Here is a 12,585-nt window from a genome sequence, read left to right as displayed (position 1 = left end):
ATCAGCTGGGATTAAAGGCTTGAGCATCCCAGCACCTGCGAGGCAGAGGCAGGTGGATTGCTGCGAGTTCGAGGCAGCCAAGGCTGTAGACTCACCTTGTCTACAAAAGTGAGTCTAGGGCAGCCAAGGCTAACACAGAGAAACTCTGTCTTGGAAAAAAAAAAAAGGCTTGAGCCACCATGCCTGGTTTTAATCTTGTCTTTAAATTTCATATGTTCATGCAGAGGACATGAATACTCCAGCACCAAGACCACTGTAGGCCCAAACAACTGCTGGTGCCCTCTGTGGTTATTATTTGTCAACAGTGAAATAAATTCAGAAATTAAGATGTTTTTGAAACATTCTTGGTAATCTCATCCACTTAGCCCTGTTACTGAGACCTGGGCTTTGAGCAGGCCTGGCTGCTCTGATCTGATTCCCGATAGGAGCCTAATAAAGCATCTTTAGGTAGAGGCAGAAAAACTGATACTCACACATTTCATTAGCACGCAGACTTCAGCCAGCACTGGACCATGGTGGTGGCAGGTTGGAACAGTAAAGAGAAAGACATAATATCAGGAACATGTGTACATAATAACCAACACAGTGACAATGACTGCCACAGTGAACCCTAGATGCTCCGATTCTCTGCTTTACAGAGTGATGGCTGCTGTAGTAAAACTTGCCTCCCGTTTGAAGAGTTTGGCCAGCCATCTCACCCAGGGGAAAGGCCTATATATGGGGTCCAAAAAATCCAAAACAACCCAAGCAGGTGCAAGATCTTATTTGTATTAGGCAGGGAAACTGACCAGTGAGGGATAATAGCACAGACTCAGGAGCTGACTGCATCTTTGAATGCTTGTAAGTATTTAAGCAGATGACAAAAATGTATTGTACTCAGGCCACTACTGATCAATCATGACTACAGAACAGAGCTGAACTATGACCCCCACCACCCCCAACCTACCCCCACCCCACCCCCAAGTCAGAGTGTTACAAAGTTTTTAAACCAGAAATCCACAAACATCTGGACCAAGTTACAGTTACATTTCCCCACCAATCAGGATTTAGGGATGGGGGATTTCCATAGGAACGAGTCTTTGTGGCACACTTATCCTGCTCTCGTTCACTGGGTTATTCAGATATGACCGGGTGACTTGCCTGGCATTCGCATCTCAACCTGCCAACCAGGATGTCAGTTTCCCAGGAAGGTCTTAAGAACCTAAACTTTATTTAATGCCTATTCAGAATGGAAGTTTTATTCAATGGCTTCAGTTTGGCTCCTTCTCACAGCTGCTCCTCTCACTCTTGCTTCACTCTTCCGCTAAAACCAGCTGGGGTTGGAGAGATGGCTCAGAGGTCAAGAGCACGGGCTGTTCTTCCAAAGGACCTGAGTTCAATTCCCAGAAGCCATTTGGTGGCTCACAACCACCTATAATGAGATCTGGTGCCCTCTTCTGGCCTGCAGGCAGAACACTGTATACCTCATAAACAAATAAATAAATCTTTAAAGAAGAAGAGGAAAAAGAAGAAGAAGAAGAAGAAGAAGAAGAAGAAGAAGAAGAAGAAGAAGAAGAAGAAGAAGTCTGTCAGTCGTGATGACCTTTAAACCTTTTTAAAAATTTTTAATATATTTTATTAATTTATTCATATTACATCTCATTTGTTATCCCATCCCTTGTATCCTCCCATTCCTCCCTCCCTCCCATTTCCCCCTTACTCCCCTCCCCTTGGAAAAAGTTTTTATAGGCAAATTATTCCACAAAATAGAAACTTAAGGAACATTGCCAAACTCATTTTATGAAGCCACAGTCACCCTGATAAGTAGTGAATATGAAGCCGGGCTATGAGAAGAGGTGTAAAATGACCTTTAAGCCTTTAATCCCAGTATTTAGGAGGCAGAGGCAGGTGGATGGATCTCTATGAACCAGCCTGGTCTACAAAGAGAGTCCAGGACAGCCAAGGCTACACGGAGAAACCCTGTCTTGAAAAACCAAAAAAAAAAAAAAAAAAAAAGGGTGGCGATTGCCTTCCATGACGTCACCAACAGCCGGAGCTGGGAGATAAGCGCTGCTTATCTATAGAATTGTTTTAAAACAGCGTTTGGGCTGGGCAGTGGTGGCATACACCTTTAATTCCAGCACTATGGGGGCAGGGCCTCTCTGTGAGGTCAAGGCCAGCCTGTTCTATAGAGTGATTCCAGAACAGCCAGGGGTACACACAGAGAAACCTTGTCTCAAAAAACAAAAACAAAAACAAACAAAACAAACAAACAAACAAACAAACCAAGCATTTAGATACCAAGCAGTGCCAAGCTGATACTGTCAAACCAAGGCCTGTTGACTCACTCCTGTGATTCTAACATTGCACGCATGTATGTGGTAGGGGTGGGGGGGTGGGGGGGATGTGGCCGGGGGTGGGGGGTGGGTGGGTGTGGTATGTGGGGTGGGGGGTGGGGTGTGGGGGTGTGGTGGGGGTGTGTGGTGGGGGGTGGAGGGGTGGGGTGTGTGTATGGTGGGGGGTATGTGGTGGGGGTGGGGGGTTGTGGTGGGGGGTGTGGTGGGGGGTGGGGGGTGGGGGTGGGGGGTGGGGTAAGGGCCCTGGAGCACTAAGGAATCGTAAGAGCCAAGCCAACCTGGACCACATAGTAAGGTCATGTCTCAAAAACCAAGATGAGGACTAAGGAGTGAGCTCCGCATTAGACCCTTACTGAGCATGCATGAGGGCATGTACGGGGAGAAGTGGGAGATAGAGACCGGCAGAGATAGCCACCAACTAACAAGAGAAAAGAGAACTAACTCTTCCATATCCTGAAGGAAGATAAGCAGAGTTATTAGCTTTTTTTGTTGTTGTTGTTAGTGGGAGTAATGGTTGTTTTGTTTTCTTTTGTTTTAGACAGGATTTCTTGTGGCCCAGCATACATCCGCAGGCATCAGGCAAATCTTTTTGGGGGTGGGCAAAGATTACAGGGTCTCTCTCTCTCTACAGTGCTGGCTGTCCTGGAATTTGCAATGTAGATCCGGCTGGCTTTGATCTCACAGATGTCTGCCTGCCTGTGCTTCCGGGGTGCTGGGATTAAAGGCCATGAGATCCCACCCCATCTCAGGCTGGTCTCAAACTCAAACTTGATATGCAATTGAAGATGACCTTTGAACTCCTGAACTTCTAGTCCTCCACTCTCCACCTCCAAGGGATGGGATTTCAGGTATATGCTAGTATGTCAGACTTGTACAGTGTATAACTAAAACTCTGCACCTGCCCGGGCTCGATGGTGCAAATCCATAACTCCAGCACCCAAAAGGCAGAGGCAGGCGGATTCCAGAGAAAACTTAAGACCCAGTCTCAAACAAATAAACAAACGTCTAGACTCTGTGTCTAGAAAGAAAAAGATTTTCTCTGGGACATTGAAAAAAAAGGGTTAAATATGGAGTCAAATTTAGCTTTTTATTATTGAGCAGTCATTGCTGTTATTAAGTAATTGATATAACTAACCAAATTGGAACTATTAGCTAGACGTGCTTGTACAAACCATTGAGCAACTGTGCCAGGGAGGCTGAATTCTAGGGAAGCCTGGGTCACATGGGAAAACCTTGTCTCATAAAAAGAGGTGGCATTATTTGCGTATCTTACCCAGACAGGAACATGCAAATTCCTAATTTAGAGTCAGGAAACACGGCTTGTAATTCCAGCTCTCCCAAGGTTAGTCAGTCTTTCTGAACTTCAGTCACCTCCATTGGGGCCACAGAGTGTTAGGTGTTAGGTTTGGCTTGAGATTGCCGCAAGGCGGCCCATGCAGGGCGCTGGACCAGAGCTGCCAGCGGTCTGTTGGGGGCAAAGCCGCAAAGGGCCTGGCATTTCTGTAGTATGTTTCTGGCCTAACATGCAGTTACTGTGTGCCGACGTCTGAATGAAAAGGAAGACAAGACCGCTCCAAGGTATGGCTGAGGAGAAGACAAAGCGCCTGGAATCGTCCAGACTGAACTGGGCCAAGGGGTGGGGTGGCGTGGAGCAAGTGAGGAGGAGGAGGAGAGAGAGGGGGGCACGCTGACCAAGAGAGAAGCTGTAGATCAAGAGGTCAAGATCGAGCCAACAGGCCAAAAGTGTGGGTAGCCAAAACGTCTGGGTTATACAGGAAAGAGCGGCTTGGGGACGGGAAGCGAAGCCCCTGGGCTGTGGAGGTTAAGGGGGTTGGGGGTGGGGGTGGAGCAGGGTGAGAAGTGCTGGGTGGAGCCACAGGTACTGAGTGAACTTTGTCTCGATAGGCTGACGTAACTGCTTGCTAACTTCATAGGGAAATGGTATTGAGCTTCCGGCTTTCCGACGTCTCTGTTAGCATAGCTTTCAAACGGTAGCTTTTAAAATTTTTTATTGTCTTACATTTATTGACTTGGGAAGGGACATGGAAATGCCGCAACTCACATGTAGAAGTCGGAAGGTGACATCGGGGACTCCTGTCTCCTTCCACTGCGTAGTTTTTAGGGGTCAAACCCAGGTCCTCAGATTTGGTGGGTAAATGCATTTATGTGCTGAGCCACCTTTCTGGGCCAGGAATTACAGCTTTTTAAACAGTCTTCATGTGACCAGAAAGAGTTAACAAAGGCTTCCAAGAATCTTCCTTTACCTCCGCCTAAGAAAAGCTTAGGTGCTGGAGGACTCTGACTCATTTCTTCTGATACAAAAGCCGAACTAACAATCAGCCCACATTTTCTTTTTGATAAATGGCATAAATTTTATTTTAAGTGCATTAAACTCAAATTTAGACTACATTTGCCAGAATCTTATCAAAAGAAATCGCGCGTAATGAGAACAGCTCAACATTTATAAATTCAAATTTTTAGCTTGCAACATTAGAATTAACAGCCCCCTTTCTACATTGCCCATCTTACTTTATCTCATCTGTTTAAATGTTCACATATTTAGTGTTATCATAGTGTGTATGCATGTCTGAGTGCAGGCATTCGGGTGGCACACACGTGGCACACACGTGGAGGGTCAGTCCTCTCCTTCTGCTGTGGGTTCTGGAGGTGAGGTCATGAGGTTTGGGTGACAAGCGCGCCTTTACCGGATGTACCATCTTGCTGGCCTCACCCCAGCCGTGCAGTGCTGACCTGAAGCAGGCGAGAATGCATGGACTGTCCACTGTGTTCTGTCCTCAGTCCTCCAGCCCACTCCTCTCTCAGCAGTTCTCTCCACTGTAACGAGCAGGCACAGCAATAGATGTCAGAAATAAAGTGCTAAGAGTGTAAGCCTTTACGCTCATCCCCAAATTTGTTGCATCGTATGATGCTTGTTTAAATCATGGCTTAAAAATATTGTTTAGACAGCTCATCTGCATACACTCTTCCACTTTACAAGACACAACCATCTTTGAGCAAATATAGCTTTGCTGCAAAACACTGACCTTTCTGCCTGGGCATGGTGACTTTCCCACCCCCTTTATTTTATTTTATTTTGTTTTATTTTATTTTATTTTTTGAGACAGGGTTTCTCCGTATTAGCCTTGGCTGTCTTAGACTGGCTTGGTAGACCAGGCTGACCTCAAACATGACTCCCTTTTGTAATACCAGCTCTGGGAAGACAAAAGCAGGGGGCACTACATCATCCGGGCCAGCCTGGTCTACATCATGAGGTTGGGTCTAGCAAGCACTATAGAAGGAGATCTTGTTTCACAGGGTGGAACTTGAAGCCAGGCATGGCGGCACTCTTTCAGATCTTAGTACTTGGGAGGTGGGAACGGGATGTTCAGAGTTCAAGCTCATCCTTAGCTACGTAACAAGTCTAAGGCCAGTTACAAGAGATCTTGACTCAAAACCAAAATGCTTCCCTCTTCAACTAACACATTTAGGTTAGGGTAGTTTTTGTTTGTTTGTTTGTTTGTTTGGGAGGAGCTTGGTAGTGCTGTTTGTTTACTTGTGTGTTTTCTGGAACAAGGTCTCAGTCTCACCATATCGCCAGGTCTAGGCTTGAACTTGCTAATCCAAATGATCTTTTATATCCACTTCAGCTTTACAAGTAGCTGGGACTCCAAACAGTGCCACAACACCCACTCAGCTTTTCCTCCTTGTGTGGCCAAAGCAAGTGCCAAGTTCATCCCAGAAGCAAAGAATTGGCAACAGGATCCAGCTCTTACTGGGAGTCCCACAGGACTTGCATAAAGGAGGCCATCCCCCGAGGTCACAGTGCAATCGGCCCAAGCCTCACATGCTGCTCAGATTCATTTGTAATGTCTTTAGCATATCTAAAATGTGGCAAAGGGTCATAGTGTGGTGGCAGTTGTAGTGTCCATTTACATTTTCTCGTGCTTTAAAAATGTAGGTAGGACAGATGACTTAGTCAAAAAGAACACTTGCTGCTCTTCCAGAGGAGCCAAATTCTGATCCCAGCATCCATGTTGTTACTGAACAGCTTTATGTTAACTTGACACAAGCTAAAGTCAGAATCCTAACTGAGAAAATGCCCCTATAAGATCAGGCTATAGGCAAGCTTGTTGGGCATTTTCTTGATTAGTGATTGATGGGGGAGGGCCCCACCCACTGTGGTGGCACTATCCCAGGATTGGTGGTCCTGGGTTCTATAAGAAAGCAGGCTGAGTAAGCCATGTGAAGCAAGCCAGTAAGCAGCACCCCTCCATGGCCTCTGAATCTTCTCCTGCCTCCCGGTTCCTGTCCTGTTTGAGTTCCTGTCCTGACTTCCTTCAGTGACGAATGCAATGTGGGAGTGTAAGCTAAATCAAACCTCTCCTCCACAACTTGCTTTTTGTGAAACATGTTTTCCGCCCCCCCCTCCCCAAAGACAGTGTTTCACTGTGTAGCCTTAACTGTCCTGGACTCCGTTTGTAGACCAGGCTGGCCTCGAACTCACAGAGATCCACCTGCCTCGGCCTCCCTGAGTGCTAGGATTAAAGTTGTGTATCACCACTGCCCAGCTAGGAATCATTTCTTGTTTTGTTGCTTTTTCGAGACAAGGTTTCTCTGTGAAGCCTTGGCTGTCCTGGACTGGCTTTGTAGACCAGGCTGGTCTGAAACTCACAGCCTGCCTCTGCCTCCTGAGTGCTGGGATTAAAGGCGTGTGCCACCACTTCTGGCAAGGAATCATTTCCTTAAGAGAGAAAACTCATGGAGTGCACTTTTCAGGACTGGAGAGATGGTTCAGCATTTGAGAGTATTTACTGCTCTTCCAGAGTACCACAGTTTGGTTCCGAACATCAAGGCAGCTCATAAAACCTGTAACTCCAGATCCAGGCTATCAGATGCCCTCTCCTGGCCTCCACCGGCACTGCACAGACATGGATAAACCCCACACAGAGACACACCTAATTTAAATAAATAAAAGAATTAGTAAGCAAATAAATAAATAAATTCTTTTTAAATTTTTCATGCAAAACTTACATGTTTCTAAACCATCTAAACTCTCATCAGTATTTTATCTAAGCTTCTTGGCAAGTTAGAGATTACATTTTTATAGAAACTGCCGCACTTGTTTATAATTTGGGACAAAGATTACATCGTGTTCAAGAAAGGAACAGGTGCGCACTTACCTCGCTCTCCCCGTGAATGGCTCCAGATGGTGGCTATTCACCGCAGCAGCTTCTTAGGAAGCAGCTGTTCACAATATTTATATTTGACTTCATTATATTTTCCAAAAATTGTGTTTTAAATACAGTTTTCTTTAAATTAAAAAAAAACATTCATTTCTCCTATTCATGAGGAAGTCTCTCTGCTCATCTTGCCTTCCTTTGCACAAGCCTTCCTTATTATCTCACAAACAAAGCAGGATCGAAACTGTAACTTTGTGAAAAGGAGAGCGGGAGGGATAACACGTCCAGCCTTTTGTATGTAGGACTCTAACATTGTCGGCACAAATTAATTATTTCTTGATTAAGAGAATTCAATTGGCTTCAGTTTTCCCTTATAATTGCTGTACATAGGAGGGTTTTTTTTTCAGCTTGTATTAAATATTCTCAGAGCAGGCAGAGAAAAATCCCACAGGTTGCGCTGGGATCTTGGTAGTCAGCTGATCTTTCTTCTACTTGTATGCAGTTTTTTGTTTTTTGGGTTTTTTTTAATGACAAAATTTATTCTTTTGAGACAAGTACATAATGATCAGAAACACGGCAAAATTGCACACTGTGAAAAGCCAAAATTCAATGAAGGAGGGAAAAAAACCCTCTTTTCAATATGTGAACAATAAAATACTAAAACCCTGTGCATATTTTGTTGAGAGCAGCTTTCCTATATAAATGTGTATATTTTCTAATTTGTAGGATGGCAGATTTTTAGACAGCAGCTACGGGACTTGGTTTGATCAAGTCTTAGAATGTGTTTATTCCAAACTCTTACACCTATGTCACATGTTTTCAGCAAAGGTCTAGTGCACAGAAGTAACACTGGTCATACAGTGACATCATACCATGTTCTCAGAAGCTGGAGGACCATCGTAGCTCACACTGAATATGCAGAGTAGCAGACACAACAGAGACTTTGTTTCTACAAAGTGGATGAACAGAACCAACTCCTGACCCCCCCCACACACACGCACATAAATGCACACACTAATAATGAATGAAACATTTTTAAAAGATTGTCACAGCTGGGGTTGGTGGTGCACTCCTTTGCTCCCAGCACTTGGGAGGCAGAGGCAGGTGGATTACTGTGAGTTCAAACTTGGTCTACAAAGTGAGTCAGGACAGCCAGTGTGACACAGAGAAACCCTGTTTAAAAATAAAAAAGATTGTCATAAGTGTAAGCTCACCCATCTCTACACATAGGGAATTCCAACACATAGGCAAGAAGAGCAGGAAATCAACATTATCTGCCTCATAGCCAATTTTAATAAACAAAACAACTGAAAACAAAATACTGAAGAAGGAAATTTAAGATGGATGGAAAGCCTGCCTCTGCTCAGAAATGGACAGAACAGGAAATATATAAAAATAGCCATAGCAATGAGGCTAGTCATTAGATTCAACACAGTCCCTGTCAAAATTTCAATGGCATTATTCACAGAAATAGAAAAAGCAATCCCAAAATTCATATGTGTTGTTCAGCATCTGGCAGGCAGCCTGGCTTCCATGTCTGGTGGATCGGTCCAGGTGCTGCCAGCTTCCAGGTGAGAACAGATGGACCTCGAGATCAAAGGTCCCGTCCCGTGTCCCTCAGGAATGGCTAGAGCGCTTTAGGGTGAGGCCTGTGTGCTAGCCCAGGGTGTGGAAAGAGTTTTCCACCAAGTGTTACAGTTTAGCTCTTTTAAAATGAAACTGCAGGTGACACTGGAAACTCAGGTGGTCCAAAACTCTTTGGTTAAGCTGCTGTGCTAAGCACGGCAGAGGATGCAGTGGATACACCTGAAGTCAGGTCAAGTGAGATGCAGGCCCAGCAGGCACTTCACTGGTGGTCAGCAGCAGTCTTGCCTCGATGGAGTGAGTGGGCTTCAGCGGCTGCCGAGCCTGGTCTGCACACTGGCGAACAGTGGGAGCTCGGGGAGGTCAGCCGCAGAAGAAAACTGACAGGTCAAGCCCTGGACAGTCCAAAAGCTCAGAGCGTTCAATGGTGATTCTTCAGGAGCCCTTCCTTCCCTAGAATAAATGACAAATCCCAGGCAATGGTGGTGGTAGAGTGAGAGAGCAAGCCAACCTTTATTCCTGAATCAGGGATTTATAAACTTTGGGCAGCAGGGAGGGGTTTGAAGGTGAATGTTTCTGACTTCCTAGGGCTAGAGGTGCCAGAATACTTGATTTAGAGGAAGTGGTATACTACCTCATTTACACGCAGGAGCATGGGTCCTATCACAAGGAGAACACAGTACTTAATTTTCCCATGGGTGGGGGAAGAACTTCCAGGTCATTTGCTGAAGGCTAGGACCTCCTTAGTATAAGATGGGATAGTTCCAGGAATCCCCAAGTGCTTGCTGAACAGGTTCTATCGGGAAAAGTTCAGGCCTGTAATCTTCCCTGCTGGCTATGTGATGCTCCTTAGAATTTCTAGCGTTCAGAGAGGGGACCCCACTGAGTACTTTTGCTTTATATCAAGCTCAGGCGCTATCCAGGAATGTCATACCTTGACCTCTCTAAGCAGCGCCTCACACATATGAGAGCACAAAAGGTCCTGATTGTTTGCAGCAATCTTCTGCTGCAAGAGTAACCCACAACACCTGATCTCAAAATGCACTACACAGCCACAGTGACAACAAATACAAACAAGCAAATAGATAAAAATTAGATACATAAAAAAGTAAAAGAGAACTGGGGACTCAGAAATAAGCCAATATAGCTGGAGAGCTGGCTCAGTGGTTAAGAGCACCACCTGCTCTTCCAGAGGTCCTGAGTTCAATTCCCAGCAACCACATGGTGGCTCACAACCATCCATAATATGATCTGATGCCCTCTTCTGCAGATAAAGCAATCATATACAATAAATAAAAATAAACAAATAGGGCTGGGGAGATGTCTCAGAGGTTAAGAGTACTGTCTGCTTTTCCAAAGGTCCTGAGTTCAGTTCCCAGCAACCACATGGTGACTCACAACATCTGTAATGAGATCTGGTCCCCTCTTCTGGCCTGCAGGTACACATGCAGGCAGAACACTGTAAACATAATAAATAAATAAAGCTCGATAAATAAATAAATAATAAACAAATAAATAAATCTTAAGAAATAAGCCAATGTAACCACAGCTATCTGATTTTTGGCAAAGATGTTAAAAATAGACACTGAATAAAAGACTTTTTTGCAACAAACAGTCTTGAGAAAATTTCATTTGCACATGGAGAAATATTAAGCTAGATTCGTATCTCTCATCCTGCACAAAAGTTTAATTCAGCTGGGACTGGTGGTTCACATCTTATTCCTCATTCATGTGGCTGAAAAGAAAGGTTTGGGAGTTTGAAGCCAGCCTGGACTATTTCGGAGCCCATCAGAAAACAAAACAAAACAAACAAAAAACCCATCAATTAAAATTGAATCAAGCACTTTAAAGCTGGGTCAGGCATGGTGGCACATGCCTTTCATCCCAGCACTTGGGAAGCAGAGGCAGGGGAATTGCTGTGAGTTTGAGGCCAGCCTAGTCTACACAGTGAATCCAGGACAGCCGAGGCTAAACAGAGAAACCCTGTCAAAAGAAAGAAAGAAAGAAAGAAAGAAAAAAAAAAAAGAAAAGAAAAGGATTTTAAAGCAAGATTTGAAAATCTGAAACTGCTAGAGGAAAACATAGGTAAGACATTTCAAAACACAAGGCAAGAACTTTCTGAAAAGGACTCCTGTGGCACAGGAAATAATCGTAATAATTGACAAATGGGCTCACATGAAATTAAAGCAAAGCAAAAGATCTCCAGAGAGAGCTTAGAGAACGGTGTGCGGTGGGGGGTGGGGAGAGTCTGACAAACATGCATCAGACAAGAGATTACTAACTTGAACAAAAAGAGCCAGATGTGGTGTGACATCCTGCGATCTCAGCGCTTGGAAGGAGGAGGAAGGGAGGCCCAAGAGCTGGAAGCTGGGCATGGTGGTGTGTAGTGGGAGTTTTGGTTTCTTTAAAAACTCAATTATATTATGTAAACATGTTTTTGTTTTAATCCCAGGTGTGGGATATGGGGCTGCTTCAGACTGTCCACGGCAGCAGACTATTTGCTTCCTGCAGGCTCTGAGAGGGGCGTGATCTTTGCCAGCTGTGGATAGTTTCATTCTGGGGACTCTGAGAGGGTATATATGCCAGAGCCCAGAGGCAGTGGGGGTGGGGGTGGGGGGTAGGGCAAGGGGGGACTGGGGGAGGTGCGGGCAGGGGTGTTGCTTCAAGGAAGAAAAAGGCTGATGCTGCTTCCCCTCTGCTGCTCCTGGTTGTTGTTGCTGCAGTTTGAAGAGAAGAATAAATTGGAGATATACTAAAATGAAGATTGCACCTACCCCAAGGAACCCAATGGCCCTAACCAGCAGGAAGTAGTTTAAAGAGAGCTATGCCTCCTTTACCCACTAACCTTCCTTCTCTCCTACCTAGTGTTGGAAGAGATTGGGATAGAGAAGGGCAGAAAAGGCATAAGGAACCCTAACAACAACAACAAAACAAACAAACAAACAAAAAACCCAGTGCCAACAGCAGTGCATTTGTTTGATGCCAGCACTTGAGGCAAGCCTGGTCCATATATATGGAGTTATAGTCTAGCCAGGAATACATAGTAAGACCTTATCTCAAAAATAAAATAAAATAATAAAAAGAAATCAAAGTCATCCTTGGCTACAAAGTCAGGGTGTTGGAAATAAACATCCTTTCTGTTTTGTTTTGTTTTTTGAGACAAAGTCTCTCTGTGTAGCCCCAAATGTTCTGGACTCGCTTTGTTGACCAGGCTGGCCTCGAATTCCAGTGATCCACCTGCCTCTGCCTCCCAAGCGCTAGTATTAAAGGCGTGGCCAAATAAACATCCTTTGCGTGGGGAAGAGAGACAGGATCCTCTCTTGAGTTTCATCCTAACACAGGTGGTGACTGCACCTTTTCCCTATTGGCTGCGGTCAAGACCCACAGTCTTGGGGGCTGGAGAGATGGCTCAGTGGTTAAGAGCACTGCCTGTTCTTCCAAAGGACCCGGGTTCAATTCCCAGCACCCACATGGCGGCTCATAAC

The sequence above is a fragment of the Acomys minous genome (genome assembly GCF_964271855.1).
Source record: "Acomys minous genome assembly, chromosome: 15".
NCBI lineage: Eukaryota > Metazoa > Chordata > Mammalia > Rodentia > Muridae > Acomys > Acomys minous.
Note: the sequence above shows the minus strand (reverse complement) of the source record.